Below are 16,494 nucleotides of genomic sequence, written 5' to 3' on the forward strand. Positions count from 1 at the left end.
TCAGTGACAATGCCTTTAGTCCTATAGCCACTGAAGTAGTCAAACAAATAATGGAACACAATTTAAGCATCTTAGGGTTTGGATGCAAATAGAGTTCACGTTACTAACGTTACATGAATTACCATGTTGTGCGTTTGAAAAGACAGTCGTGTCGCATTGGTGTGAGCCCAGGCTCAGTTAATCCCATTGACAGCAGGGTAAAAGGTGCAGGCCTCTATGGGTTACCAGTACTCCACAAAACACACTATTAAAAGCACTGTCAGGTTTACACCTCTGGAGAAGAGCTTTAAGATAAACAATATGCTTAAAGGCAGGGGTGTGAAATACAGTAAGGGAGGGATGGGGGGACTGAAGGAGAGAGAGAGTAGGAGAGAGATGGAGAGAGATGGAGAGAGAGAGTAGGAGAGAGATGGAGAGAGAGAGAGAGTAAGAGAGTGATGGAGAGAGAGAGTAGGAGAGAGAGAGAAAGTAGGAATGAAACATAGTAGGAGAAAGACGGAGAGAGAGAGTAGGAGAGATGGAGTAGGAGAGAGAGAGAGTAGGAGAGAGATGGAGATAGAGAGAGTAGGAGAGAGCTGGAGTAGGAGAGAGAGAGAGTAGGAGAGAGATGGAGATAGAGAGAGTAGGAGAGAGATGGAGTAGGAGAGAGAGAGAGAGTAGGAGAGAGATGGAGATAGAGAGAGTAGGAGAGAGATAGAGTAGGAGAGTGTAGGAGAGAGATGGAGTAGGAGAGAGAGAGAAGAGTAGGAGAGAGGGAGAGAGAGAGAGAGAGACAGAGACGACAGACAGCCAGAGAGGAGGGGGGTGATCCGCTTTGGGAAATTAGTGAATTTCCTTCGCCTTTTTACGGCTATAAAAAGCAACTGGATTGTCACTGGTTTATCACTGGTTTATCCTCCTCTGTCATGTCTTCCCTCCCTTGAATTTTTCTCTCATTTGAGTGAAAGGAACAAAAGCACACAAACAAACCCACTCAGCAAAACAATAAGCTTTGTGTCCTCCTTTATGGAACACGTTATTCTCTAGGGCTGGCTGTCAGGGAACTTTATTGACAGATGAGGAGCGAGGTTAGTTACCAATGTGGATGTTCTGTGTTGACAACACCCACGAAGAGAGTGGAGCTGCATGCCATTAGTGGTGATCATCCTTCTTCCCCATACAGCCCAGCCTTCGCCGCTGGGTGAGGGCAACAAGTCCTGCCACCGCCGCTGGGTGAGGGCAACAAGTCCTGCCACCGCCGCTGGGTGAGGGCAACAAGTCCCTCCACGGCCGCTGGGTTTTACATTAATGTTTATGTTCCCGTTATAGGCTGGGTTTTAGTGGGTTTATCAGGCATGTAATGTATGGCCGTAGCAGATGTGCTGGAAAACAGCAGCATGGATCATTGTTCTGGAGGAGGATCAGTGGTCTTTAGTTACACCATCAGACACACTGGAGCTGGGCTCCATACATAGCCTTCTCCATAGCCTTCTCTATAGCCTTCTCCATAGCCTTCTCCATAGACTTCTCCATAGCCTTCTCCATAGCCTTCTCCATAGCCTTCTCCATAGCCTTCTCCGTAGCCTGCCTAGCCTGTAGACTAGGAAAGACAAAGGTGAGTAGTGGAAGCCTCTCCCTTGTCAGGTCCTGGTGGGAACGGACCACCAGTAAAGCAGCATATTCCTACAGTCATGGTCAAAGGTTTTGAGAATGACACAAGTATTGATCTTCACAAAGTTTGCTGCTTCAGTGTTTTGGGATATTTTTGTCAGATGTTACTATGGTATACTGAAGTATAATTACAAGCATTCCATAAGTGTCAATGTCTTTTATTGACAATTACATTAAGTTTATGCAGAGTCAATATTTGCAGTGTTGACCCTTCTTTTTCAAGACCTCTGCAATCCGCCCTGGCATGCTGTCAATTAACTTCTGGGCCACATCCTGACTGATGGCAGCCCATTCTTGCATAATCAATGCTTGCAGTTTGTCAGAATTTGTGGGGTTTTGTTTGTCCACCCGCCTCTTGAGGATTGACCACAAGTTCTCAATGGGATTAAGGTCTGGGGAGTTTCCTGGCCATGGACCCAAAACTTCCTTGCCTGTGAAGCCCTTTTTGTGCAAAGCAATGATGACGGCATGTGTTTCCTTGCAGGTAACCATGGTTAACAGAGGAATAACAATGATTTCAAGCACCACCCTCCTTTTAAAGCTTCCAGTCTGTTATTCTAACTCAATCAGCATGACAGAGTGATCTCCAGCCTTTTCCTCGTCAACACTCTCACCTGGGTTAACGAGAGAATCACTGACATGATGTCAGCTGGTCCTTTTGTGGCAGGGCTGAAATGCAGTGGAAATGTTTTTTGGGGATTAAGTTCATTTTCATGGCAAAGAGGGACTTTGCAATTAATTGCAATTCATCTGATCACTCTTCATAACATTCTGGAGTATATGCAAATTGCCATCATAAAAACTGAGGCAGCAGACTTTGTGAAAATTAATATTTGTGTCATTCTCAAAACTTTACTACCCAAGGAAGATGTAGCTGTCCATGGTCCTGAAACATGACTGGAGGCCTATTTCAGAAAGTATTCACACCCCTTGACTTTTTCCACATTGTGTTGTGTTACAGCCTGAATTTAAAATGGATTAAATAGAGATTTTTTCTGTCACACAATACCCCATTTTGTCAAAGTGGAATTATGTTTTTCAACCTTTCTACAAATGAATAAAAAAATGAAAAGCTGAAATGTCTTGAGTCAATAAGTAATCAACCCCTTATGGGAAGCCTAAATAGGTTCAGGAGTAAATATGTGCTTAACAAGTCACATAATAAGTTGCATGGACTCACTCTGTGTGGCATGGGAGGAATAACAATACCTCGCAAAGAAGGGCACCTATTGGTATATGGCTAAAAAGAAAAAAAGAAAACATTGAATATCCCTTTGAGCATGGTGAAGTTATTAATTACACTTTGCCTGGTGTAACAATACACTCAGTCACTACAAAGATACATTGCACCCTTCCTAACTCAGTTGCCGGAGAGGAAGGAAACCGCTCAGGGATTTCACCATGAGGCCAATGGTGACTTTAAAAACAGTTACAAAGTTGAATGGCTGTGATAGGAGAAAACTGAGGATGGATCAACAACATTGTAGTAACTCCACAATACTAACCTAAATGACGGAGTGAAAAGACGGAAGAAAATATTCCAAAACATGCATCATGTTTGCAAAAAGCTTATAACGCAAAAACATTTGGGGCAAATCCAATACAACACATCACTAAGTACCACTCTCCATAATTTCAAGCATAGTGGTGGCTGCATCATATGGGGAGTTTTTTCAGAATAAAAAATAAATGGAATGGAGCTAAGCACAGGCAATATCCTAGAGGAAAACCTGGTTCAGTCTGCTTTCCAACAGACACTGGGAGATTAATTCACCTTTTAGCAGGACAATAACCTAAAACACAAGGCCAAATCTACACTGGAGTTGCTTACTTAAATCTGCTTGAAAATGTATGGCAAGACCTTAAAATGGTTGTCTAGCAATGATCAACAACCAATTTGACAGAGCTTGAATAATTTGGAAAATAATAATGGGCAAATATTGTGCAATCCAGGTGTGCGAAGCTCTTATAGATATACCCATAAAGACTCACAGCTGTAATCATTGCCAAATGTGCTTCTACAAAGTATTGACTCAGGGGTGCGAATACTTATGTAAATGTAATATTTCTGTATTTCATTTTCAATACATTTGCAAAAAATTATAGAAACATCTTTTCACTTTGTAATTATGGGGTATTGTGTGTAGATGGGTGAGAAAAAAATATATTTCATCCATTTTGAATTCAGGCTGTAACACAACAAAATGTGGAATAAGTCAAGGGGTATGAATACTTTCTGAAATAGGCCACCAGTCATGGACAGCAACATCTACTTTGGGCAGTAGGAACCAGCCAGCAGTGGCGTTTTAGGACCATAGACAGTACTTTTCCATTTAATAAAAATTATAATACATATACACTGCTAAAAGCCCAGTCTCCCATGGAGCGGAGCCTGGTGCGAGGGATGGTGAGGAGGCCTGTGTCAGAGGAGTGCAGTGAACAGGTGGGAGTGTAGGGTTGCAGGAGGTCAGTAAGGTATGTGGGCACAGTCCATTGAGTGCCTTGTAGGTGAGCATGAGCAATTTGAAGATTATCCTGTATTGAGCTGGGAGCCAGTGGAGTTTGATGAGGGTGGGGTTGATGTGGTCCCTAGGTCTGTTGTGTGTGAGAAGTCGTGCAGCTGAATTTGTAATATTTTGAAGTCTGTCCAGTGTTTTTGCAAGGAGTCTGTAGAGAATGGCATTGCAGTAGTCCAGGCGTGAAAACACATGAGGGTTTCAGCAGTGGGGTCCGTAAGAGATTGTTTGAGTCGTGAGATGTTTTAGAGGTGGAAGGAGGCTGACTTGGTGATTTTCTGGATGTGGGGTAAGATGTAGAGTATATAGTAGGAGCAAGCCATCAGTAGTGTTACAGGACCATGGACAGCAACATCTTCCAGAGATGGTGGGAACTGACCATCACCAATGTTTCAGGACCATGGACAGCAACATCTTCCAGAGATGGTGGGAACTGACCATCACCATGCACAGCAACATACTCAACATACTCATACCACACAATACAATTATATTTTGTATTTATACAAGTTAACTTAACTAGCACAACCAAATGACCTGGATGGCAGTTGAGATTACATTAAAAGTACATAGTGTAAGTGATCAATGCTGTTCGAGATTCTGCGCAGATCATTACAGCAATTGTGAAAATCTCCACAGACCTGCGACCTTTGCATGCTTTATTGAACATGCACGCTTTCTATGATTACATAAGAAGACAGGTACATTAGGCTAACCTTAAAATGTGGCCATGGATATGTTACTCATTTAAAGGTTGAATAAATACTTTTACATTAAGATGTAAGAGCGTTAGCTTTAGACTATTTACAAAAGTAAAGTTGAATTGTATTTGGTTGTCAACACAACCAAATATCAATATTTAAAGGACATCTAATGCTTGCATATTCTTGAACTTTTCTGTTGAATTTTTATCTTGTCGACAAGTTAACAGGCTGTTTACTGTATTGCAAAAGTTATATTGAATTGTGTTTGGTTGTCAACGCAACCAAATATCAACATTTGAAGGAGATGTATCTTTTGTGCCACTGACTTAGTCTGGCTTTAATTCCAGTTAGCCTACAAATTAATAATTGATATGTTGGATTCACGTCTCCATCTCAACCAATAATTACATTTAAAGAATAGGACTAAATCAAATCAAACTTTATTTAAAGTGCATTTAAAGTTTGATTTGATTTAGTCCTGTTTTTTAACTTAGATTTTTGGTTGAAATAGAGACGTGAATGCAACATATAAATTATTAATTTGTAGACAAACTGGAATTAAAGCCTGACTAAGTCAGTGGCACAGATGGAACTATCTGAGCAAAATATACATCTCCTTCAAATGTTGATATTTGGTTGTGTTGACAACCAAGCACAATTCAATATCCAGTTTGTCTACAAATTAATAATTGATACAGTATCTTGTAAATACAATATCAATATTTCCAGAAAACATGATGCCTTTTAAGTTGCTGAGAACCTGTTCTTTTCTGAGCAGAAAGTAACTCTATTTCCTTATTGGTGAAAGCTCAGCATATTGGAAACAAGTTTCACCAGGTTCAATTTGAAATGCGAAGCCAAACTGAAAACGTGAACTATTATAACCAGAAGCCATACAAATGTGTGTGTGTATACGAGTGTGCAAATGTGTGTTTGTGTGTGCGTGTCAAGTCCCTTGGATGGATAGCTTCAAGTCCAAGATGTCAAAAACACTTGCAGACCTCCTAGTAAGAAAATGCAGAGCTCAGGTGAAACTTGGTCATGTGGAAGGAATCCTGGGTTGGGTCTGGCTTGAATGTGCTCAAGATGTTTCCTCAATAGTTCCCAATCACGAGGGGATGTTCGTCGGGTGAGGTTGTGTCTCTCTCTGGCGGGAGGTACCGTAAGCTTAGTTTATATTGCTTATATGGTGTCGAGTAAAGCTTAAACCATGTATTTCGATTGGAGTTAGGTATTGTAGGTAGTTATCGTAGGTTATTGTAGTTATCGTAGGTTATTGTAAGTAATTATTGTAGGTTAGTATTGTATTCGACTGAGCCCGGTGAAGCACGAGGCTAGCTAACCCACTACCTGGACTAGCTAGCGGGTAGCTACTGGTAACTATTAGTACCTGTGGATAGTTGTTTCACGCTTGAGAGTACCTGTAATTATGCCAGCTAGCTGCCTAACATTCAACTGTTTTTCTAACCTCATTGTCTGAAGCGTTGGCGTTAGGTAGTTAGTAGCTACTGTGCTCGAAATGTAGCTAGCTTGTTGCTACCTGGATAGCTAACTAAACAATAGCTGGAACGACCTAGAGAACAGACGCGAACTGGCTGAGTCGATTCAGTGGCTAGCTTTGCACTTGGCTGGCTAACAGTAGCTGCTAGGGGTAAGTTATAACCTACATTTGTGTTTTGTTTTTACATACTGGTAACCAGAGTCGTTCAAGGGAATTCAGGACATGGGTGACTAGTTAACGTTAGCTTGGCTCTCTCTGTGTGTTTGTGCTGTGGGAGGAGGGTTTTTATCGTTGGCAGAGAGCAATGGCTAGCTAGTATGCTAACTATTCTAGCTAACTAACTGGCTGAATAAGTTGACGACGGACTCGCTCAAGCTGTCGGGATTAACCCAGAACTTTACACAACGTTAGACACGGACACAAATTATCTGCTTGGCGTGTTGACACACTGGTGGTTTGTTGTGGCCAAGTATTGGTGCTAAACCGTGTTGTTGGAGGCTGGCATGCTAATTGGCTGTGGCGTCATAGGATTTGGTGCCCTGGACGGTTTTCACGGAAGAATACTGTACCAAGTTAGCTAGCTGAATAAACTAAGTTAGTCTATTCCTAGAAAACATTGAACCGCTGTAGTTTACAACAATTATAATTTCTAAAGTGGAAGTTGGGAGAGTTATATTTGAGTGTTTCAGTGAAACGTAAGTGAGGGAGGCCCCGCTCTCTCGCTTTCCCAGATGTTTAGTTCATTTCATTCCGATCTCCTTTGCATTATTGTAGCCATTTTCTGTAGCCTGTCAACTATGTGTCTGTCTATCCCTGTTCTCTCCTCTCCGCACAGGCTATACAAACGCCTCACACCGCGTGGCTGCTGCCACTCTAATCTGGTGGTCCCTGCACGCACGACCCACGTGGAGTTCCAGGTCTCCGGCAGCCTCTGGAACTGCCGTTCTGCGGCCAACAAGGCAGAGTTAATCTCAGCCTATGCTGCCCTCCAGTCCCTCGACTTCTTGGCATTGATGGAAACATGGATTACCACAGAAAACACTGCTACTCCTACTGCTCTCTCCTCGTCTGACCATGTGTTCTCGCATACCCAGAGAGCATCTGGTCAGCGGGGTGGTGGCACAGGAATCCTCATCTCTCCCAAGTGGACATTCTCTCTTTCTCCCCTGACGCATCTGTCTATCTCCTCATTTGAATTCCATGCTGTCACAGTCACTAGCCCATTCAAGCTTAACATCCTTATCATTTATCGCTCTCCAGGTTCCCTTGGAGAGTTCATCAATGAGCTTGACGCCTTGATAATTTAATTTCCTGAGGATGGCTCACCCCTCACAGTTCTGGGTGACTTTAACCTCCCTACGTCTACCTTTGACTCATTTCTCTCTGCCTCCTTCTTTCCACTCCTCTCCTCTTTTGACCTCACCCTCTCACCGTTACCCCCTACTCACAAGGCAGGCAATACGCTTGACCTCATCTTTACTAGATGCTGTTCTTCTACTAATCTCACTGCAACTCCCCTTCAAGTCTCCGACCACTACACTACTTGTATCCTTTTCTCTCTCGCTCTCCTCCAACACTACTCACTCTGCCCCTACTCAGATGGTAATGCGCCGTCGCAACCTTCACTCTCTCTCTCCCGCTACTCTCTCCTCTTCCATCCCATCATCTCTTCCCTCTGCTCAATCCTTCTCCCTCCAATCTCCTGATTCTTCCTCCTCAACCCTCCTCTCCTCCCTTTCTGCATCCTTTGACTCTCTATGTCCCCTATCCTCCCGGCCGGCTTGGTCCTCCCCTCCTGCTCCGTGGCTTGACGACTCATTGCGAGCTCACAGAACAGGGCTCCGGGCAGCCGAGCGGAAATGGAGGAAAACTAGATTCCCTGCGGACCTGGCATCTTTTCACTCCCTCCTCTCTACATTTTCTTCCTCTGTTTCTGCTGCTAAAGCCACTTTCTACCACTCTAAATTACAAGCATCTGCCTCTAACCCTAGGAAGCTCTTTTCCACCTTCTCCTCCCTGCTGAATCCCCCATCCTCCCTCTCTGTTGATGACTTCCGAAGGTTGACGACATCCGATCCTCGTTTGTTAAGTCAAATGACACCACTGGTCCTGCTCACACTGCCCTACCCTATGCTTTGACTTCTTTCTCCCCTCTCTCTCCAGATGAAATCTTGCGACTTGTGACGGCCGGCCGCCCAACAACCTGCCCGCTTGACCCTATCCCCTCCTCTCTTCTCCAGACCACTTCCGGAGACCTTCTCCCTTACCTCACCTCACTCATCAACTCATCCTTGACTGCTGGCTATGTCCCTTCCGTCTTCAAGAGAGCGAGAGTTGCACCCCTCCTCAAAAAACCTACACTCGATCCCTCCGATGTCAAGAACTACAGACCAGTATCCCTTCTTTCTTTTCTCTCCAAAACTCTTGAGCATGCCGTCTTTAGCCAACTCTCTTGCTATCTCTCTCAGAATGACCTTCTTGATCCAAACCAGTCAGGTTTCAAGACTGGTCATTCAACTGAGACTGCTCTTCTCTGTGTCACGGAGGCTCTCCGCACTGCTAAAGCTAACACTCTCTCCTCTGCTCTCGTTCTTCTAGACCTATCTGTTGCCTTTGATGCTGTGAACCATCAGATCCTCCTCTCCACCCTCTCCGAGTTGGGCATCTCCGGCGTGGCTCACTCTTGGATTACGTCCTACCTGACAGGTCGCTCCTACCAGGTGGTGTGGCGAGAATCTGTCTCCGCACCACGTGCTCTCACCACTGGTGTCCCCCAGGGCTCAGTTCTAGGCCCTCTCCTATTCTCGCTATACACCAAGTCACTTGGCTCTGTCATATCCTCACATGGCCTCTCCTATCATTGCTACGCAGATGACACACAATTAATCTTCTCCTTTCCCCCTTCTGATAACCAGGTGGCGAATCGCATCTCTGCATGTCTGGCAGACATATCAGTGTGGATGACGGATCACCACCTCAAGCTGAACCTCGGCAAGACGGAGCTGCTCTTCCTCCCGGGCAAGGACTGCCTGTTCCATGATCTCGCCATCACGGTTGACAACTCTGTTGTGTCCTCCTCCCAGAGTGCAAAGAGCCTTGGCGTGACCCTGGACAACACCCTGTCGTTCTCCGCTAACATCAAGGCGGTGACCCGATCCTGTAGGTTCATGCTTTACAACATTCGCAGAGTACGACCCTGCCTTACACAGGAAGCGGCACAGGTCCTAATCCAGGCACTTGTCATCTCCCGTCTGGATTACTGCAACTCGCTGTTGGCTGGGCTCCCTGCCTGTGCCATTAAACCCCTACAACTCATCCAGAACGCTGCAGCCCGTCTGGTGTTCAACCTTCCCAAGTTCTCTCACGTCACCCCGCTCCTCCGCACACTCCACTGGCTTCCAGTTGAAGCTCGCATCTGCTACAAGACCATGGTGCTTGCCTACGGAGCTGTGAGGGGAACGGCACCTCCGTACCTTCAGGCTCTGTTCAGTCCCTACACCCAAACGAGGGCATTGCGTTCATCCACCTCTGGCCTGCTGGCCCCTCTACCTCTGCGGAAGCACAGTTCCCGCTCATCCCAGTCAAAACTGTTTGCTGCTCTGGCACCCCAATGGTGGAACAAGCTCCCTCACGAAGCCAGGACACCGGAGTAACTCACCATCTTCCGGAGACACTTGAAACCCCACCTCTTTAAGGAATACCTGGGATAGGATAAAGTAATCCCCCCCTTACCCCACCCCCCAAAAAATTATACAAATAAATGAATAAATTGTAAAGTGGTTGTCCCACTGGCTATCATAAGGTGAATGCACCAATTTTTAAGTCGCTCTGGATAAGAGCGTCTGTTAAATGACGAAAATGTAAATGTAATCAGCAGAATTGTAGTGGAGGAGTTTGAACTGTCCCCGGGAATGACAACAGGCTTAAGCTATCGTCCAGGTGCTATATCAGCCCAGACAGGCCAAGCCAAGAACCCTCTCTGTCTGGCTGTCTGTCTGCACAAACCTTGCATGGTAGTTCTTTATACCAAATGGCCACAGATATAATTATAGATAGTAATTGCATTTAACTCGACTCTACTGGGAAGATACGGATGAAATAGCCACATTTCATTTGCAACTCCAGTCATTACTGCTAGAAGTCACATTGTGACCTTGTTATTGTTTATCTGGGCAAAGCAGTGAAAAGGTTTTAGCTGTGTGTGTTCCAGTCGCTCATTGAAATGCATAGAGGTTACTGTGTTATGAATCATCATGAAACTGAGGTTTTGTTGCAAAGGCCTATAGGTATAAAGGTTGATATTCTAGGCCAATGAATTAGGTGACTTTGATCTGTATAATATAACTGAAATAACTAGTATATAATAGTTTGTGAACCAGCTTAACTCTTTGTGTTAGAGATTATTCCATGCTTTACAAATCATCATAATATGTTCTTCCTTTTAGCTGTTAAAGGCTCATTCTAAAGAATGCCTACCGTGCAATAATCTTTTAACTACAGTACCAGTCAAAAGTTTTAGAACACCTACTCATTCAAGGGTTCTACATTGTAGAATAATAGTGAAGACATCAAAACTATGAAATAACACATTTGGAATCATGTAGTAACCAAAAAAGTGTTAAACAAATCAAAATATATTTTATATTTGAGATTCTTCAAATAGTCACCCTTTGCCTTGATGACAGCTTTGCACACTCTTGGCATTCTCTCAACCAGCTTCACCTGGAATGCGTTTACAACAGTCTTGATGGAGTTCCAACATATGCTGAGCACTTGTTGGCTGCTTTTCCTTCACTCTGCCGTCCGACTCATCCCAAACAATCTCAATTTGTTTGAGGTCGGGTGATTGTGGAGGCCAGATCATCTGATGCAGCACTCCATCACTCTCCTTCTTGGTAAAATAGCCCTTACACAGCCTGGAGGTGTACATGTGGAGATCATCCATTCACCCACACCGCGTCTCACAAAGACACGGCGGTTGGAACCCAAAATCTCCAATTTGGACTGCAGACCAAAGGACACATTTCCACCGGTCTAATGTCCATTGCTTGTGTTTCTTGGCCCAAGCAAGTCTCTTCTTATTATTGGTGTCCTTTAGTAGTGGTTTATTTGCACAATTCGACCATGATTCACACAGTCTCCTCTGAACAGTTGATGTTGAGATGTGTCTGCTACTTGAACTCTGTGAAGGATTTATTTGGGCTGCAATTTCTGAGGCTGGTAACTCTAATGGACTCATCCTCTGCAGCAAAGGTAACTCTGGGTCTTCCATTCCTTTGGTGGTCCTCATGAGAGCCAGTTTCATCATAGCGCTTGATGGTTTTTGCGACTGCACTTGAATAAACTTTCAAAGTTCTTGAAATGTTCTGTATTGACTGACCTTCATGTCTTAAAGTAATGATGGACTGTCGTTTCACTTTGCTTATTTGAGCTGTTCTTGCCATAATATGGACTTTTACCAAATAGGGCTATCTTCTCTATACCCCCCACTACCTTGTCACAACACAACTGATTGGCTCAAATGCATTAGGTAGGAAAGAAATTCCACAAATTAAGTTTTAAAAAGGCACACCTGTTAATTAAAATGCATTCGAGGTGACTACCTCATGAGGCTGGTTGAGAGAATGCCAAGAGTGTGCAAAGCTGTCATCAAGGCAAAGGGTGGCTATTTGAAGAATTTCAAATATAAAACGGATTTGGATTTGTTTAACGCTTTTTTGGTTACTACAGTACATGATTCCATATGTGTTATTTCAAAGTTTTGATGACTTCACTATTATTCTACAATGTAGAAAATTGTAAAAATAAAGAAAAACTCTTGAATGAGTACGTGTTCTAAAACTTTTGACCGGTAGTGTACATACAGTGCATTCGAAAAGTATTCAGACCCCTTGACTTGTTCCGCATTTTGTTATGTTACAACTTTATTCTAAAATGGATTCAATAGTTTTTTCCCCTCATCAGGCGTTTAACAGGAGAGCTTTGGTTGGATAGTCTGCTCTTTTGTCTTTGGTTCTAAATGTCAGGCAGCAAATCCTCTGCTCCAGCCAAGGTTGTTGACCGAAATATTACCTACATGGCACTGGGTTCATCTGGATATAAAAACATATTCTAACATCCTATAAAGATTTTAACCACAACTGTCCAGGAACAAACCCAGATAATCTTACAATAGAGTCTGCATTACTAGAATGGTCACAGCCTTTATAACAAGGTCATAACAACTACAGTATATGAAAAGGACATAGCTAATTTTGTGCTGTTTAGGTAAATTATATTAACGTTAATCTGAACCCGCACTTTGGTATTGTGTCTGTTCACACTGACAACAAAGGAGTGGATTGTGCCTTTCTGAACAGTTTATCTGATCCACCTAGCCGAGGATGACTCTTGCCGTCCAGTTAACTTGGTGTCCTTTGTGCCAGACCTGCCTGTTTTATGTGTCCTCCTCAACCGCCTATTCTCCTTATGGAAATTGAACAGGAATCATTCTTCGGGGTAGCACAAAAATGCGAGTCGCAACAAAAAAGGTAAACCCCTAATAAGCTTTTAGTTTGCTCTGAAGTGGAAGGGAATACTGAAAATCCCTCTTTAGTCCCATTTCAAATGACAGGCCATGGTTCAATACAAAGGAACAATAATCCAGACGGCACCTGTCTCAACCCTTCCGTTTGTCTGGATCTATTGTCAATGTGATGAGACTGTAATTGCAGCTTACATACCCCCCCACAACTCTTCAAATAGAAAAGCTGTTCATTTTCATTAATAAACATTTGTATTTTCTAATGCATTAGACCATTTACCTGGTTATTGTTATTGACATTGCGCCAACTGTATGGTTACAATGTCATTTGCACTTAAAAGCGCTAATACACGTCTAGCTAGAGCATCATGTTTGTAAGCTGTCATGATTTATCTGACATGTTCTGTCAGAATAAATGTCTGAATGTTCTGTGAAGAATGAATGTTAAATAATGTATAATTTGGTCATTGTTGGCTGCCATGTCATGGCATTGACAATGTGATGCAGCAACTAGCAAATCTCTTCATAATAAGATACGCCATTTCTGGTTTCATGGGTCACTCTCATTCCAACCAACTGTAGTTCCCCTTCTTCAATCAGCACAAGCCAGTGACATTATTCAGCTAGCTACTACGCTGTTTTAATTGTTAATATCCTCATTATGTATAAATCTCTATATGTGCCTGTGCTGTTAGCTATAGGAAGAACCAAGTATATTGTTTTCATGCGTGACAGTGGGGTGAGATAGTATCTAGAAAAGCCCAGATTGCATCTCATACCTTTGAAGAAATTGGTATTAATAAATAAATAAATAAATAGTCATTTAGCAGACGCTCTTATCCAGAGCGACTTACAGGAGCAATTAGGGTTATTGAAAGGTAACCTCTCTGCTTACCTAATCTATTCATGAATACAGGAGAGAGATAGAGAGAGAGAGAGAGAGAGAGAGAGAGAGAGAGAGAGAGAGAGAGAGAGAGAGAGAGAGAGAGAGAGAGAGAGAGAGAGAGAGAGAGAGAGAGAGAGAGAGAGAGAGAGATTACTGTTAGAAGAAGACACAGTTTACCTGACGTTGAGAGATGGAGCTTTCAAGAGTCTTAAAAGCAACTATCAAGTGTCTTTGGAATAGATCTCGAGGGGAACTGGAATCAGGATTTTAGCTTTTGTTTCACTGATCATGAGAGCTTTTTGTTGTAGTTAAGGACAATAAACACTGATTGCTAATTGTGTTTGTGCCTACAATTACCCCTAGCCCAAATGAAGGGGTTGGACTGTACAGCACGTAGCACTTCTGTCAGCTAATTATCAGGAGAATAGCATTCAGGCAATGCCATAACCCCAAGCTGCAATGACCGTATTGATTTAGCGATTTAGACCTCTCACAAAGTCAATGGTTGGCTTGGAAATCCACTCTATAGATAGAGCTATTACGGCCTTATCTGTGATGAGAAATCCCATATCTCTGGAAACAAGTGAAGCGTTGGACACAAGGTAGCTTGAAGGCTTGGGGCCTGGTGAAATTTGGGCTTTTGGCTCACTAAAGCAGCTTGACTGATTTGAAATGAGGGAGCATCCCCCTGCTGTCATATCTCTAATTTATTCAAGGAAAATAAGAGCAAAAGTGGCCCAGGACTGTTTTAAAGATGAGGTAAAGTGCTGATTTGTGAACTTGGGAAACCTGGAGGAGTGCAGAAAATGAACACAAACAAGTGGGGGCTACAGTATAAGCCCAATGTGCCCTGATAATTAGTTTGAGAGGCAAGCCAGTGGTTTCCAGATAGTTCTATTTTATATTGACGTACAAAGAGCTGCCAACATCACAATAAGGAACAAATGGGTCAGCCCTGTTCTGGGTGTCAGTGATTCTCCTCAGAGCCGCCTCCTCAACCCCAACCACCACTTGTGGAGATTACGCTCGTCTGGGTCCTATTTTACTTTGTCCCCAGAAATCAATTCCCCCTTTCCCCTCTTCTACTTTGTCCGTAGCTGAATATAATCTCTTTAAGGCAGCCCCATATCGTCCATTGTGCAGGTGGGATACCTGATTGGATTTCTCTATTACGGCTGTGTCAATCGGACCTGCAACTGATAGCGGTGAGGGATGTGGATGTGCCCTCTGTTAGGAAAGGACCTCCAGTCGCCACTGAGGAGCACTGGATGGGGGTGGCTGGCTGGCTGGTTGGTTTGGGGATGGGATGGAGGCAGAGAGGTGGAGGTAGAGGGGTGGAGGGAGCAGTCAGCAAAGCAATACATCTTATTACATTACTTTGCAGTTCCCAGAGATGGTGGTCATGGGTCATGTCACAGGAGATTGGGTTCATTACTGAGTCCTAGAGGCCTGGGAGCAGAGCAAAGCTGCAACAGCATTATATCCACCCAGCCTGGTCTACTAAGACCTGTTTCTCTGGCTAGGATCGCCAGCAGGACCTACTGGTTTCTAATATAAACCCTTAACCAACAATGCAGTTTTAAGAAAATAGACTTAAGAAAATATTTACTAAATAAACTAAAGTAAAATAAATAAATATATATATATATATATATATATATATATATATATATATATATATATATATATATATATATATATATATATATAAACCATGCAGTATGAGGATTACATTTACTGAAGTCCTTTTATCATAAAGAGGTCCTGCTGACAAAGAGAAGGTGTGTTTTTATACTTCCCCAAATCTATATTTTCCTCAGAAATGATTTACTCTAAAAAATATATATTTCTCTAACTGCGGGGCATGGTTTTGGCATAACTTAAAAAATGACGCAGGCTGTAAAGTCATTTATCAACATAAAGTATGTGTCAATGGAATGTTAACCATAAGCTTCATAGCTAACGGTTCTATTAAATACAAATTGTCATCCACACTCGGGTTGCTAATTTACTACTGTACTATTCAAGAAAGCTGAAAAGTTATTTTAGATGTTAGGTGACATATCTAACCTTCCCATGCTTTTCCCAACTAACTCTGCTCCCTGTTCTGTGCTGCCCTGCACCTCCTGAGATGTTAACCACAGCGCTCTCTAAGAAAGCGATTAGGATTATTTAAATGTCAGTTTATATTACTCCTTATTGCTAATGCACTTCCCTCTCTGACACAGCAAACTTATGAAAGAGAGCAGTGTAAGTTCACAAATTGAGTTTAACCTCTTAAGGATCTAACCCTTTTTTAAAATTTTCGCCTAAAATGACATACCCAAATCTAACTGCCTGTAGCTCAGGACCTGAAGCAAGGATATGCATATTCTTGATACCATTTGAAAGGAAACACTTTGAAGTTTGTGGAAATGTGAAATTAATGTAGGAGAATATAACACATTAGATCTGGTAAAAGATAATACAAACAATTAAAACATAAGTGTTTTTTTGTTTTTGTTTCATCATCTTTGAAATGCAAGAGAAAGTCCACAATATAATATTGCAGTTTAGGCGCAATTTAGATTTTGGCCACTAGATGGCAGTAGTGTGTGTGCAAAGTTTCATATCGATCCAGTGACGCATTGCAATACTGGACTATTTTGTATCAAGCCTGCCCAAATGTGCCGAATTGGTCAATTAATACATTTTCAAGTACATTTTATTTATTT

Source organism: Coregonus clupeaformis, chromosome 13 (assembly GCF_020615455.1).
Source record: "Coregonus clupeaformis isolate EN_2021a chromosome 13, ASM2061545v1, whole genome shotgun sequence".
Classification (NCBI taxonomy): Eukaryota; Metazoa; Chordata; class Actinopteri; order Salmoniformes; family Salmonidae; genus Coregonus; species Coregonus clupeaformis.